The 12,783-nt window shown below is 42.5% G+C and overlaps 1 long non-coding RNA gene across 1 annotated transcript; it reads right to left on the reverse strand.

The window, feature by feature from the left end:
* Positions 1-7,047: 7,047 nt before the first annotated feature.
* Positions 7,048-12,664, reverse strand: LOC118397547 (uncharacterized). Its single transcript, XR_008068183.1, has 5 exons — positions 12,323-12,664; positions 11,923-11,993; positions 10,343-10,417; positions 9,454-9,570; positions 7,048-8,987 (listed from the first exon to the last, which is right to left on the reverse strand). It is a non-coding gene; the product is annotated as an uncharacterized LOC118397547 (long non-coding RNA).
* Positions 12,665-12,783: the final 119 nt, after the last annotated feature.

Genomic DNA, 12,783 nt, shown 5'->3' on the forward strand with positions numbered 1-12,783 from the left:
TACCTCCACATCACCCGCGGAACAGAGGAGGAGTAGTATGAGGGTGCGGCTAAAGGCTATCAAAACTGGTCCCCTAGAGCGTTGGGGACCAAGAATAAAAGGAGCAGATTTCTGGGCATGGTAGAATATATTCAGGGCATAATGCGCAGACAGGGGTATGGTGGGGTGCGGGTACAGTGGAGGTAAGCCCAGGCACTGGGTGATGACAAGAGAGGTTGTATCTCTGGACATGCTGGTTGTAATGGGTGAGGTCACCGCATGTGTGGGAGGTGGGACAAAGGAGGTATCAGAGGTATGAAGAGTGGAACTAGGGGCTCCATTGTAAAATAAAACAATGATAACTAACCTGAACAACAGACAAGGCATGCTGACATTTGAAAGAGACATACAGCGAGGCATACAGTAATCACAGGTGTTGATTGGGAGAGCAAGCTAAAACAGCAGGTGAGACAACAACAGCTAATCAGATAGCACAACAACAGCAGGTAAAATGGCGTTGACTAGGCAGAGAGGGTTGGATAACTACACACAGAGCCTGAGTGCGGCTGGGGCCGACAGATAAAAACATAAACAAACAGAATGGAGTACCGTGATTAATGGACAGTCCAGCAGGCATCAGCTATGTAGCCAAGTGATCACAGTGTCCAGCAGGCATCAGCTATGTAGCCAAGTGATCACAGTGTCCAGGGGGCAGCAGTAGATGGGACAGGGAAGCTGCCACTACGCTAGCGACACAGCGTTTAAAGTTAGTAGCCCAGGGGGTGGTAGGGGGGGTTGGCAGGGAGATGTGCCTGCTGGCAGGGAGATGTGCCTGGCTCACAGCAAACTGGTGCTAGCTTCGTGGCAGTGGCGTTAGCCAAGGTCCAGAGTTTACAGCAAGGATCCGGTGGAGTATTGGGCTCTAGCCGTGTCTGAGTGTGGTTCGGGTGAACAGCTGATTAGGCCGGGAAGTGGGCCTCAGGGAGAGCTTCGGTACTGCGTGCAAGCTGGATGTGAAGATCAGAAGTAGTGGTCCAGGGATTACAGCAGGAAACCGGCGTTGTTGTGGAGAGACAGTTTGATACTGGTAGACTGGCGAGTATTATCCAGGCAAAAAAACCCTGGCTGGCTGTGCAGAAGGTAAAAGCCGCTAACAATGACTAAATAGCTTGTAGCTAGTTAGTTGGTTAGCTTCTGGAGGTTCTTGAATGTGTTCTAAAAATAAAAAATAATAGCGATTCCGTATCACATTAGGTCAGGCAGGTTACCGGAAGGTATAATAGAAATAAAAATCGAAAAGAGATTGAAAATAAATATGGGTCCAGTGAGTGGTTGGACTGGCTGGGGACACGGCGATTCAGACAGTTAGCAGGCCTGTGCTAACAAGCTAACAGTTAGTAGGCCGGGGCTAAACAAGCTAGCAGTTAGCAGACTGGGGCTAAACAAGCTAGCAGTTAGTAGACTGGGGCAGGCTAGCAGTTAGCAGGCCGAATTAGCAAGCAAGCAGATAGCAAGGGCTAGAAAGTTAGCCTTTGGGGGACGTCGCGATGGGTTAATTCTGTTTATGCCTCTTCATGCGGTGACATCGATATACTGGTCGTGGGTCCGGATATTGTAGCCCAGGAATATGCTTCGGTGGTTGCACAGGAGCTCTGGCCGGGCTAGCTTCAAGCTAAGTGGATGGAAACGCTAGCCAGGAGTAGTCATCCGGGGTTGCGGTTAGCTAGTTGTGAAGATCCAGATGAAAATGTTCCGTTTGCGGTGGGAACCCGGGGATAAAAATAATAGGTCCGTTATGCTCTGGTTAGAGTCGCGTTGTTCAAACTGGTGAGAGCTTTCCGAGCTAAAGGTTAGCTGATGACCGCTAGCAATGGTTTGCTGACTGATAGCTGGTAGTTAGCTGGCAAGCTTCAGTTGCGGGTTTCCAGATCCGAAGTAAATAGAAATACTTTAGGAAAAAAAGCAGATCCACGCTACATTGGGTGAGGCGGGTTGCAGGAGAGTATTTAGATGTTGAGGTTTAGCAAAATATTTTAAAAGATATGCAAAGAAAAATATGTAAAAAATGATATTTACAAGGGACACGACAGGACAAGACGTCTGACTGCTACGCCATCTTGGATTCGATGAGAGGGGTCAGAGGCGGCAGCACTGAACTAGCCTGCAACGTCACTTCCTGAATGAGTTCAAACTGCGCATGTTGTCTCCATGAGACACCATCGTTAACACTAGTTGTGGATAGGCGGGACGCAAATGTCTCAACTGGCCAATTGCCAGGGAGCGCCAGATTCAAATAAAATACTATAAAATTCAAACTTTCATTAAATCACACATGTAAGATACTCAATTAAAGCTACACTCGTTGTGAATCCAGCCAACATGTCAGATTTTTTAAATGATTTTCGGCGAAAGCATAAGAAGCTATTATCTGATGATAGCACCAGCAGTAAACAAAGGGGTTAGCATATTTCAACCCTGCGGGCGCTACACAAAACGCTGAAATGAAATATAAAACATGCATTACCGTTGACGAGCTTCTTTTGTTGGCACTCCAATATGTCCCATAAACATCACAATTTGTCCTTTTGTTCGATTAATTCCGTCCATATATATCCAAAATGTCCATTTATAAAGCGCGTTTGATCCAGAAAAAAATAGCTTACAAAAAACGCAACATCACTACAAAATATTTCAAAAGTTGCCTATAAACGTTGCCAAAATATTTCAAACTACTTTTGTAATACAACTTTAGGTATTTTTAAACGTTAATAATAGATCAAATTGTAGACGAGGCAATCTGTGCTCAATACAGGAATGAAAACAAACCAGCGCCACTATTCGTGTCTTGCGCAACTCTCAACAGTGTACCCAGTTCCTAGTTGGCCTACTTCTTCATTGCACAAAGGAATAACCTCAACCAAATTCCAAAGACTGGTGACATCCAGTGGAAGCGGTAGGAACTGAAAACAGGTTCCGAAGAAATAGCCCTTGGCAATGACACGTCAGGGAACAGAGAGAGGCAAAAAATAATAATAATTCTGAACAGTTAGTCCTCGGGGTTTTGCCTGCGACATAAGTTCTGTTATACTCACAGACATGATTCAAGCAGTTTTAGAAACTTCAGAGTGTTTTCTATCCAAATCTATGAATAATATGCCAATCTTATATTCTTGGCATGAGTAGCAGGAAGTTGAAATTGGGCACGCTATTTATCCAAAAGTGAAAATTCTGCCCCCCAGCCCCAAGCGGTTTTAATAATTATTTTAACCGACATAGATTCAAAGCGCTATAGAGAGAAATATTAATGCCGTCTTTTTGTAGGCACCATCTGCCATGGTTTGTTGGACAAAGCTTATGAGGAAATTAATGGCATTTTAAGGGGGGATAAAAACTGAAAATAAGGTACAGTGGGACGAAAATGTGTTTAGTCAGCCACCAATTGTGCAAGTTCTCCCACTTAAAAAGCTGAGTGAGTCCTGTAATTTTCATCATAGGTACACTTCAACTATGACAAACAAAATGAGAAGAAAAATTTCAGAAAATCACATTGTAAGATTTGGTTTCCAAATTATGGTAGAAAATAAGTATTTGGTAATCTACAATCAAGCAAGATTTCTGACTCTCACAGACCTGTAACTTCTTCTTTAAATGGCTCCTCTGTCCTCCACTCGTTACCTGTATTAATGGTACCTGTTTGAACTTGTTATCAGTATAAAAGACACCTGTCCACAACCTCAGCAGTCACACTCCAAACTCTACTATGTCCAAGACCAAAGAGCTGTCAAAGGACACCAGAAACAAAATTGTAGAACTGCACCAGGCTGGGAAGACTGAATCTGCATTAGGTAAGCAGCTTGGTTTGAAGAAATCAACTGTGGGAGCAATTATTAGGAAATGGAAGACATACAAGACCACTGATAATCTCCCTCGATATGGGGCTCCACGCAAGATCTCACCCCGTGGGGTCAAAATTATCACAAGAACGGTGAGCAAAAATCCCAGAACCACACGTGGGGACCTCGTGAATGACCTGCAGAGAGCTGGGACCAAAGTAACAAAGCCTACCATCAGTAACACACTACGCCACCAGGGAATCAAATCCTGCAGTGCCAGACGTGTCCCCCTGCTTAAGGCAGTACATGTCCAGGCCCGTCTGAAGTTTGCTAGAGAGCATTTGGATGATCCAGAAGAAGATTGGGAGAATGTCATATGGTCAGATGAAACCAAAATATAAGTTTTTGGTAAAAACTCAGCTCGTCGTGTTTGGAGGACAAAGAATGCTGAGTTGCATCCAAAGAACACCATACCTACTGTGAAGCATGGGGGTGGAAACATCATGCTTTGGGGCTGTTTTTCTGCAAAGGGACCAGGACGACTGATCCGTGTAAAGTAAATAATGAATGGGGCCATGTATCGTGAGATTTTGAGTGAAAACCTCCTTCCATCAGCAAGGGCATTGAAGGTGAAACGTGGCTGGGTCTTTCAGCATGACAATGATCCCAAACACACTGCCCGGGCAACGAAGGAGTGGCTTCGTAAGAAGCATTTCAAGGTCCTGGAGTGGCCTAGCAAGGCTCCAGATCTCAACTCCATAGAAAATCATTGGAGGGAGTTGAAAGTCTGTGTTGCCCAGCAACAGCCCCAAAACATCACTGCTCTAGAGGAGATCTGCATGGAGGAATAAGCCAAAATACCAGCAACAGTGTGAAAACCTTGTGAAGACTCACAGAAAATGTTTGACCTCTGTCAATGCCAACAAAGGGTATATAACAAAGTATTGAGATAAACTTTGTTATTGACCAAATACTTATTTTCCACCATAATTTGCAAATAAATTCATTAAAAATCCTACAATGTGATTTTCAGGATTTGTTTTCTAATTTTGTCTGTCATAGTTGAGGTGTACCTATGATGGAATTTACAGTCCTCTCTCATCTTTCTAAGTGGGAGAACTTGCACAATTGGTGGCTGACTAAATACCTTTTTGCCCCACTGTATGTGGTAAACATAGGCTTTGAATATCTTATAGGTTTTGTTCTATGAGATAATCTTAATCAGCTAATGTTACTTTTTGTGAATTTTGAAAGATTTATGTCATTTAAAAAAGCACATAAGGGCTTCATAATTCATAAGTATCATATTATCTCAGAGCAAAATGTATAAGATCTCCTAAGCCTGTGTTTATCACATACCTTTTCAATGGTTATCTCGAAACCCTATTATTTCCCCATAGGATGGTTGAACGAATAAGAGGTAACTCCTTTCTGGGTTTTAGGACTACAAACTGGCGATCTCTATTAAATCTTCACATAGGAACAAATGGTGGCTTTGATGGCTTTGTCCATTCATATACAGCCATTGGTCCTCACCCCAAAAGTAGTCTACAGTTATAGGATCTTAATTTGACCAGTTTCACACAGCAAGAAAATAATCCTGCAGCAACAAGAAATGGGAATTATTGTGTGGTTTATAATTAATTAAAATATGTGTTACTATATTTTTTGTTAGGGTAAATCAAGTATGACATTTTAATGTGGAAATTATGAACTTAAGAAGCCTTTTTAAACTTTGAATACACTTCAAGTTTGCATGCAACAACAGGGTGGTCAAATTAAGATCCTACTTCTGTACTTTGATTGGGAGTGGTTGAATAAGTGACAAAAACACGACTCATTTAATCCAATTCATACATAATATAGTGTTACACCAAAACCCTTTAGATAGGATAAAGGCTGACTGCAGACTGAAACAGAAGGATCACAGTTCTTACATTTATCCTTGACTAAACAAAACACATTTAGGGGAAAGAAATTACTTTGTTTTCTTCCACTTTAGTTTTAGAAGTGGGGGAGGGGGAATAACCTGGCGGGGGGGTCTCTGGATCCTCCCCCAGAATTCTTTTAGGCATCTAAAGCTCATTTCTTGCATTTTTACACGATCCAATATGCCGTCTTTATTTAGAACAAAAATAAAGCAAAAATGCCCACAATCATCAAGGTACGTAAGATATCTTTATTACATTTGTTTGTGATTAATAAATAAGACTGAACTATATCCTAGGAAATTCAATAATACATATTGTGTTAACCAATAGACTTTGATTGTCTTTATTAAGACATCCTCTATATCAAATTTCAGCCAGACCAACCAGCCAGACCAACCAGCCAGACCAACCAGCCAGACCAACCAGCCAGACCAACCAGCCAGACCAACCAGCCAGACCAACCAGCCAGACCAACCAGCCAGACCAACCAGCCAGACCGACCAGCCAGACCAACCAGCCAGACCAACCAGCCAGACCAACCAGCCAGACCGACCAGCCAGACCAACCAGCCAGACCAACCAGCCAGACCAACCAGCCAGACCGACCAGCCAGCCTAAGCCTCCTGCACTGCCGACCCACACCAGTCTAGTCTATAAGTCTGCTCACTCCCAACACAATTTCCTTCCCAGTTCACACCTAATTTGTTTAATTACCAAGGGAAAGGTTTGGAAACAAATAAATCCAACAACAAAAAACACAAACACCACAAATATACATTAACACACAGAAACAGCAAATCCTAGGCCAATGTCAGAGTGACAACACACAGGATGGACCATGACTGAGTAGCCCAGTAGCTAGGGATTTCCTAAATAAGTATCTCCCCTGATGTGGACATGTTTTCAATACAGACTCCTTTAGTTGTACTGTATTCCATATAAGGCATCCAGAACTTATGAAGGTTGCCCAGTATACCCTTAATCTGATAATAAATCAAATCTAGAGATGCATAACTTGCCATTGGCAATTGTAGGATAAACCAACCTTTCAATTAATGGCAATGCATTTCTTAGTGGCTATAAATGCTTGGTTACACAGTTTCTCCTGATAACAGTCTCCAGTTTCAACATTTCCAAGCAAACAAAAACAGGGAGAAGGGAGAATTTGTAGACATGCTGAGATAAAGAACATATAGAACATTACATTTCTGAGTGCATGTACAGTGCCTTCGGAAAGTATTCAGACCCCTTGACTTTTTCCACATTTCGTTATGTTACAGCCTTATTCTAAAATTGATTAAATATTATTTTTTTTATCTCAGCAATCTACACACAATACCCATAATGGCAAAGCAAAAACATGTTTTTAGAACAAATAAATAACAGAAATACCTTATTTACATAAGTATTCAGACCCTTTGCTATGAGACTCGAAATTAAACTCAGGTGCATCCTGTTTCCATTGATCATCCTTGAGATGTTTCTACAACTTGATTGAGGTCCAACTGTGGTAATTGATTGGACATGATTTGGAAAGGCACACTCCTGTCCATATAAGGTCCCACAGTTGGCAGTGCATGTCAGAGCAAAAACCAAGCCATGAGATTGTATGAATTGTCCGTTGAGCCATGAGACAGGATTGTGTCGAGGCACAGATTTGGGGAAGGGTACCAAAACATTTCTGCACCGTTGAAGGTCCCCAAGAACACTGTGGCCATCCATGAATCTGAAATGGAAGAAGTTTGACCACCAAGACTCTTTCTAGAGCAGGCCTCCTGGCCAATCTGAGCAATCAGTGGGAGAAGGCCTTGGTCAGGGAGGTGACCAAGAACCCGATGGTCACTCTGACAGAGCTCCAGAGTTCCTCTGTGGAGATGGGAGAACCTTCCAGAAGGACAACCATCTCTGCAGTACTCCACCAATCAGGACTTTATGGTAGAGTGGCCAGACTGAAGCCACTCCTCAGTAAAAGGCACATGACAGCCCGGTTGGAGTTCGCCAGGAGGCACCTAAAGACTCTCAGTCCATGAGAAACCAGATTCTCTGGTTTGATGAAACCAAGACTGACCTCTTTGGCCTGAATGTCAAGCGTCATGTATGGAGTAAACCTGGCACCATCCCTACCGTGAAGCATGAAGGTGGCAGCATCATGCCGTGGGGATGTTTTTCAGCGGCAGGGACTGGGAGACCAGTCAGGATCGAGGCAAAATGAACGAAGCAAAGTACAGAAAGATCCCTAATGAAAACCAGCTCTAAAGCTCTCAGGATCTCAGACTGGGGCGACGCTTCACTTTCCAACATTCTTTGTCATGTCTCATTTTAGGAGGATTAGATGGTGACTTACCAACATGACAACGACCCTAAGCACACAGCCAAGACAATGCAGGAGTGGCTTCAGTACAAGTCTCTGAATGTCCTTGAGTGGCCCGGCCATAGCCTGGGCTTGAACCCAATTTAGCATCTCTGGAGAGACCTGAAAATAGCTGTGCAGCAACGCTGGCCTGACAGAGCTTGAGAGGATCTGCAGAGAAGAATGGGAGAAACTCCCGAAAATATAGGTGTGCCAAGCTTGTAGAAGAATACTTGATTCTGTAATCGCTGCCAAAGATGCTTCAACAAATTACTGAGTAGAGGGTCTGAATATTTATGTCAATGTCATATTTCATTTATTTACTTTTTTCAAATTTTCAAAAAAGTCTACAAACCTGTTTTTGCTTTCTCATTATGTGTGTAGATTGATGAGGGGGAAAAAAAGATTGAATCCATTTTAGAATAATGCTGTAACGTAACAAAATGTGGAAAACGTCAAGGGGTCTGAATACTTTCCGAAGGCGCTGTAATTCAGTTTCACTGGCATGTAGTATGTTCTATGGATGGTCTTAGAGCGTAATTTAAAAAGTAATTTATGTCTGAGATTATATGAACATGATGGAGCATTCAAACCTCTGACTCCATTCATCATCATCAATAGCTTCTACCATTTTTGTGTCATAAGGAAAAGCCTCTATCAACCATTGATACAGTTTGTAAATCGACTTTGGAGGTTTGTCATACTGTCTTAAAATAGCATCTGGCTTGTTCAGTGTTTGCTGCTAAGAAAGAATAAAGTGTTGTATCTTCAAAAATTCACCTCACCTCTGTCATAGACTGGTCTTCCCTGTTTCACATCTGGTCCTGCAACGCCCTCTACTGTTCATCCTGTGTCTCCTTGACCTGCTGCCGCTCCTCCAGTACTCTCTCTCTCTCTGTGAGCATGATTGTGTGGGTGGGGACAGATGTGCTGAAGTCAGAGCAGATCCCCACCAGCTGCAACCTGTTCCATAATCAAGACCTCTACAAACACTCAGCCCTGCCACTTTCCCGCTGCCAGATCATAATCTCTGCTCAGTCAGTCTACGTTTCTAGCCGTTTGTTAGTATTCAGATCCTGTTATCCTGTTGTGCCTGTTTTCCTTGCCTGACGCTGTTTTCCCCTCCGCTACAGTTCTGCCCACTCTGACTCTGGTCCTGTCTCCAGTCCCACGTCTTGTCATCCTGCTATTCTTTCCTGGATTCCCCACTCTACTACTGCTCCCTTTGATTCCCCTCCGGACCTGCTTACCCTGTCTCAACCCCTCTCGCTCCAGCCTCAGCCTCCGCACCTGGTTTCCAGCAACCCGCCCGAGCTTCCCCTGACCTGCACTCTATCTCCCCCCTGTGTTTCAATAAATACCTTGGTTTCTTCATCCCAGTCTCCTTGTCTGAGTCTGCTCTTGAGTTCCCCTGTTCCACTCCGCGTAACACCCTGGCTGCCTGAACCTGCTGAGACCCCTATCACCATCTGATCCTCCTAAAATGAGGCATGACAAAGAATGACCTTTATGTACATTTATACATTATATTATCCAAGAATATAATATATGGTTCAATAATTGAAATGACCATTATTCCCAGATCCCAGACTGTAGATTTAAGCTGCTGTCCTGTAGCTACTGTAGGTCTACCCATCATTTCAAAATGGAGCTTTGTATCAGTGTTAGAGGAATTCTACATTTCTATATGTTTTGTAGCCAAAACCAAACTCTTATCTATTTCATAATAAGTTGTAAGTTTATCATTTTGCATGAAATAGCAAGAGACCAGTCTTAAAAACAAGTTCAGCATTTATTCTTGATGAGTACTGACCCAAAATACAAAGAACATTACATTTTAAAGAGAGAACATAAAATGACATCATCAGTTTCTCACACCCTCTCCGATCCACACAATAGCGCAGTGTCTTCAGGTCTGGAAATTGTCTTCTACTCCCCTCATAAAACAAACATTCCAATCTGTCTAAAAGATATACTTTTCTCCACTAATGGAACATCAAACAAACGTTTTTATCTGTCTGAAAAGATATATGCCCTCCTTTCTCCCTTAAACCCGCAAGATACAGACAATTAATTTGTTTTACCTACATTTTCGGTCCGAGTTTAACCAAGAACCCATACATTTCATACCATAACATAATAGTATTAAAATAAATGGTTCTAATTTAAATGTATACATAATTAATCATTTCAACCATAATCTCCTCCAACAATCAGTCACTGATATTGTTAATATACTGCAAAATTCACCTGAGCTCCGTAGACTGGTCTTCCCTGGCTGTCTGACCCTGCAGGGACATCATCTGATCCTGTCACCATCTAATCCTAAAACATGATGAGCATAGTGTTATGTACTGAATGCACTAAAGGGCTGCGGGTCCCGACAGAGATCATTGCAGCGAGGTAGTCCTTTTTCATGCTGTGGGCGGGTGCTGTCGGTCAGACAGAAGACTTTGGGATGATTTTTTGTTACCCTATAGGTTATTTGGAGACAGTCCTCTTTCTGCTTTGTATGCATTAGCCTACCTATTGTATTAAAAGCACAGATTTTTCACATTATTCACACACTCAGAATTCACTGCTTCATCTTCAGTACCTCTCCTAGTTTGGCGGCGACTTCAAGTGCGCCTAGTATGTGTGGTCCCATTGAAATAGAGTAGGCTGCCTACATGGGTGGTGAATCACGTGGCAGTTAACTTGAATATGAAATTAACTTAAATATGATTAGACTGTAGTTTACTACAGTGTCTGTAAATAAATATTGACAATGGAAAGAAGTGGAGGGCATCCAACCAAAGCGAATCGAAGTCAAAATATGTAATCATCAATAAAAAAGAAAATGGCACAATGCGCACATAGCTTAGGCTACTAACATTTTCAATAAGTATTGATTCATCTCTGCCTGCAAATCGTCCTCCTAAAAGGTAGGCTATATCCTATAGGCCTATGCAAAACGTAGCAAGTGTTGCGGTCAACATTCTTGCTGCTTCCAGTTCAGCAGCCATACCTGCCAGATCAGGTGCACATGTGGTCTCAATTAAATAGAGTAGACTATAGCCTATGCACAGGAGGTTGGTGGCATCTTAATTGGGGAGGACAGGCTTGTGGTAATGACTGAAGCAAAATAAGTGGAATGGTATCAAATACATTAAAACACATGGTTTCTATTTGTTTTGATGGTTTCTATTTGCTCTAATTGCATCGTTCCAGCCATTATTATGAGCAATCCTCCCTTCAGCATACTCCACTGAGCCTATGCATGGGCGGAGAAGCACGTGGCCATTATCTTTCCAAGGAAATGTACTTCCTAAATAGGCCTATGATTAGGCTATAGTTTACTACATTGCCTAGAAACAGGCCTAAATATTGATCACCCATATTTCTCCGTCTGAAAATCTTCCCACTCCTAAATGGTAGGCTATAAGAAGTCTCTCCAGCTCTGCTCTCTTCAAACTACATCTAGAATATTGGCTGATATAGCCCAGTAATACAATGTAAGGGCCATGTGAGAATCTCTGGTAAGCTAACCTATTTCTTAAGTTATTTTTGCACATTTGATGTTGCCTATTTGCTGGCACCATGGCTGGCAAATGAGTTGCGTCACATACACCTAAAACAACTGCAGTTGGGTTTGGGAACCGTTCTTGCGGTAGCTTGCGGGTGGGAGAGGGATGAAGAAATTGGTATACAGAAGTCTACTGTGCACCATGACAGTGAAGCTTGTAATGTTAGAGCTGTTTATTACTGTGTCAGTGTGAAAAGTAAGAAATTAGCTAGGGAAACTAACAGGTCAATAACCTTACATAACCATACTGACTAATACAACTCACATTTCACTGAAGAATCATCAGAATATCAATCTTCAATCATTTGGCCAATGGTTTCATCATCTGATTCAGATCTAGTGTGATTGAGGCAAAAATAATAGCTAACGTTAGTCAACATTTGGCCAGGTCTCTCTCGAATGATAAATCAACTGGCGAAAGCTAGCCAAGTTGATTTACTTCTGAAACAGGACAAAACAAAGGCTACAAAACATGTCCATACAAACAACATAGTAATAATAGCCAGCTCACTAGAGGCTAGAGCTGACCTGGCTGTGGTAGCTACTAGCTAGAGTAGCTTATTCATTCACCTCAGTCAAGAGGGGATGAAACATTAACTAACGTTACATGTCAGTAAAAATAATAGCTCAGCACTGCAAATAAAGTTAAGTTAAACAGCAGTTACCTTGCCAACGACATCAGTCAACTAAATAGTATCCACTTTCTGCTTGGTTTGGTTTTACAACTCTGTAAAAGAGCGCAACACATACACACTGAACTATGCTCAACTCTCCCGTGCAGGTCCAGCCAGCCTAGTCCTAAAGCACACCGTTGTCGCTTTCTGTATCACATTACAATGATGAAACTGGGGGGGACAAAAATGCAATTTCAGAATGTGGGTGGGACATGACACCCCTGTCCCCAGGGAAAGTCGCGCCCCTGATTATCTGCCTCAAAAATAAGCTATTGCAACAGTGACCAGGCAGCAAATAGACAAAGTGGATCTGCGATATACTATATTGTAACTTCTGTTAATGTGGCCATTGTAAAGAAGTGCAGTCATCTCAGAATAGACACTCCTCCCTGTCTGACCTGCTCAGCAAGGTTTGGCCAATACCACTTATTCATCCCACGTGGTGCATTTGT

Source organism: Oncorhynchus keta, chromosome 18 (assembly GCF_023373465.1).
Source record: "Oncorhynchus keta strain PuntledgeMale-10-30-2019 chromosome 18, Oket_V2, whole genome shotgun sequence".
In the NCBI taxonomy this organism is placed as follows: domain Eukaryota; kingdom Metazoa; phylum Chordata; class Actinopteri; order Salmoniformes; family Salmonidae; genus Oncorhynchus; species Oncorhynchus keta.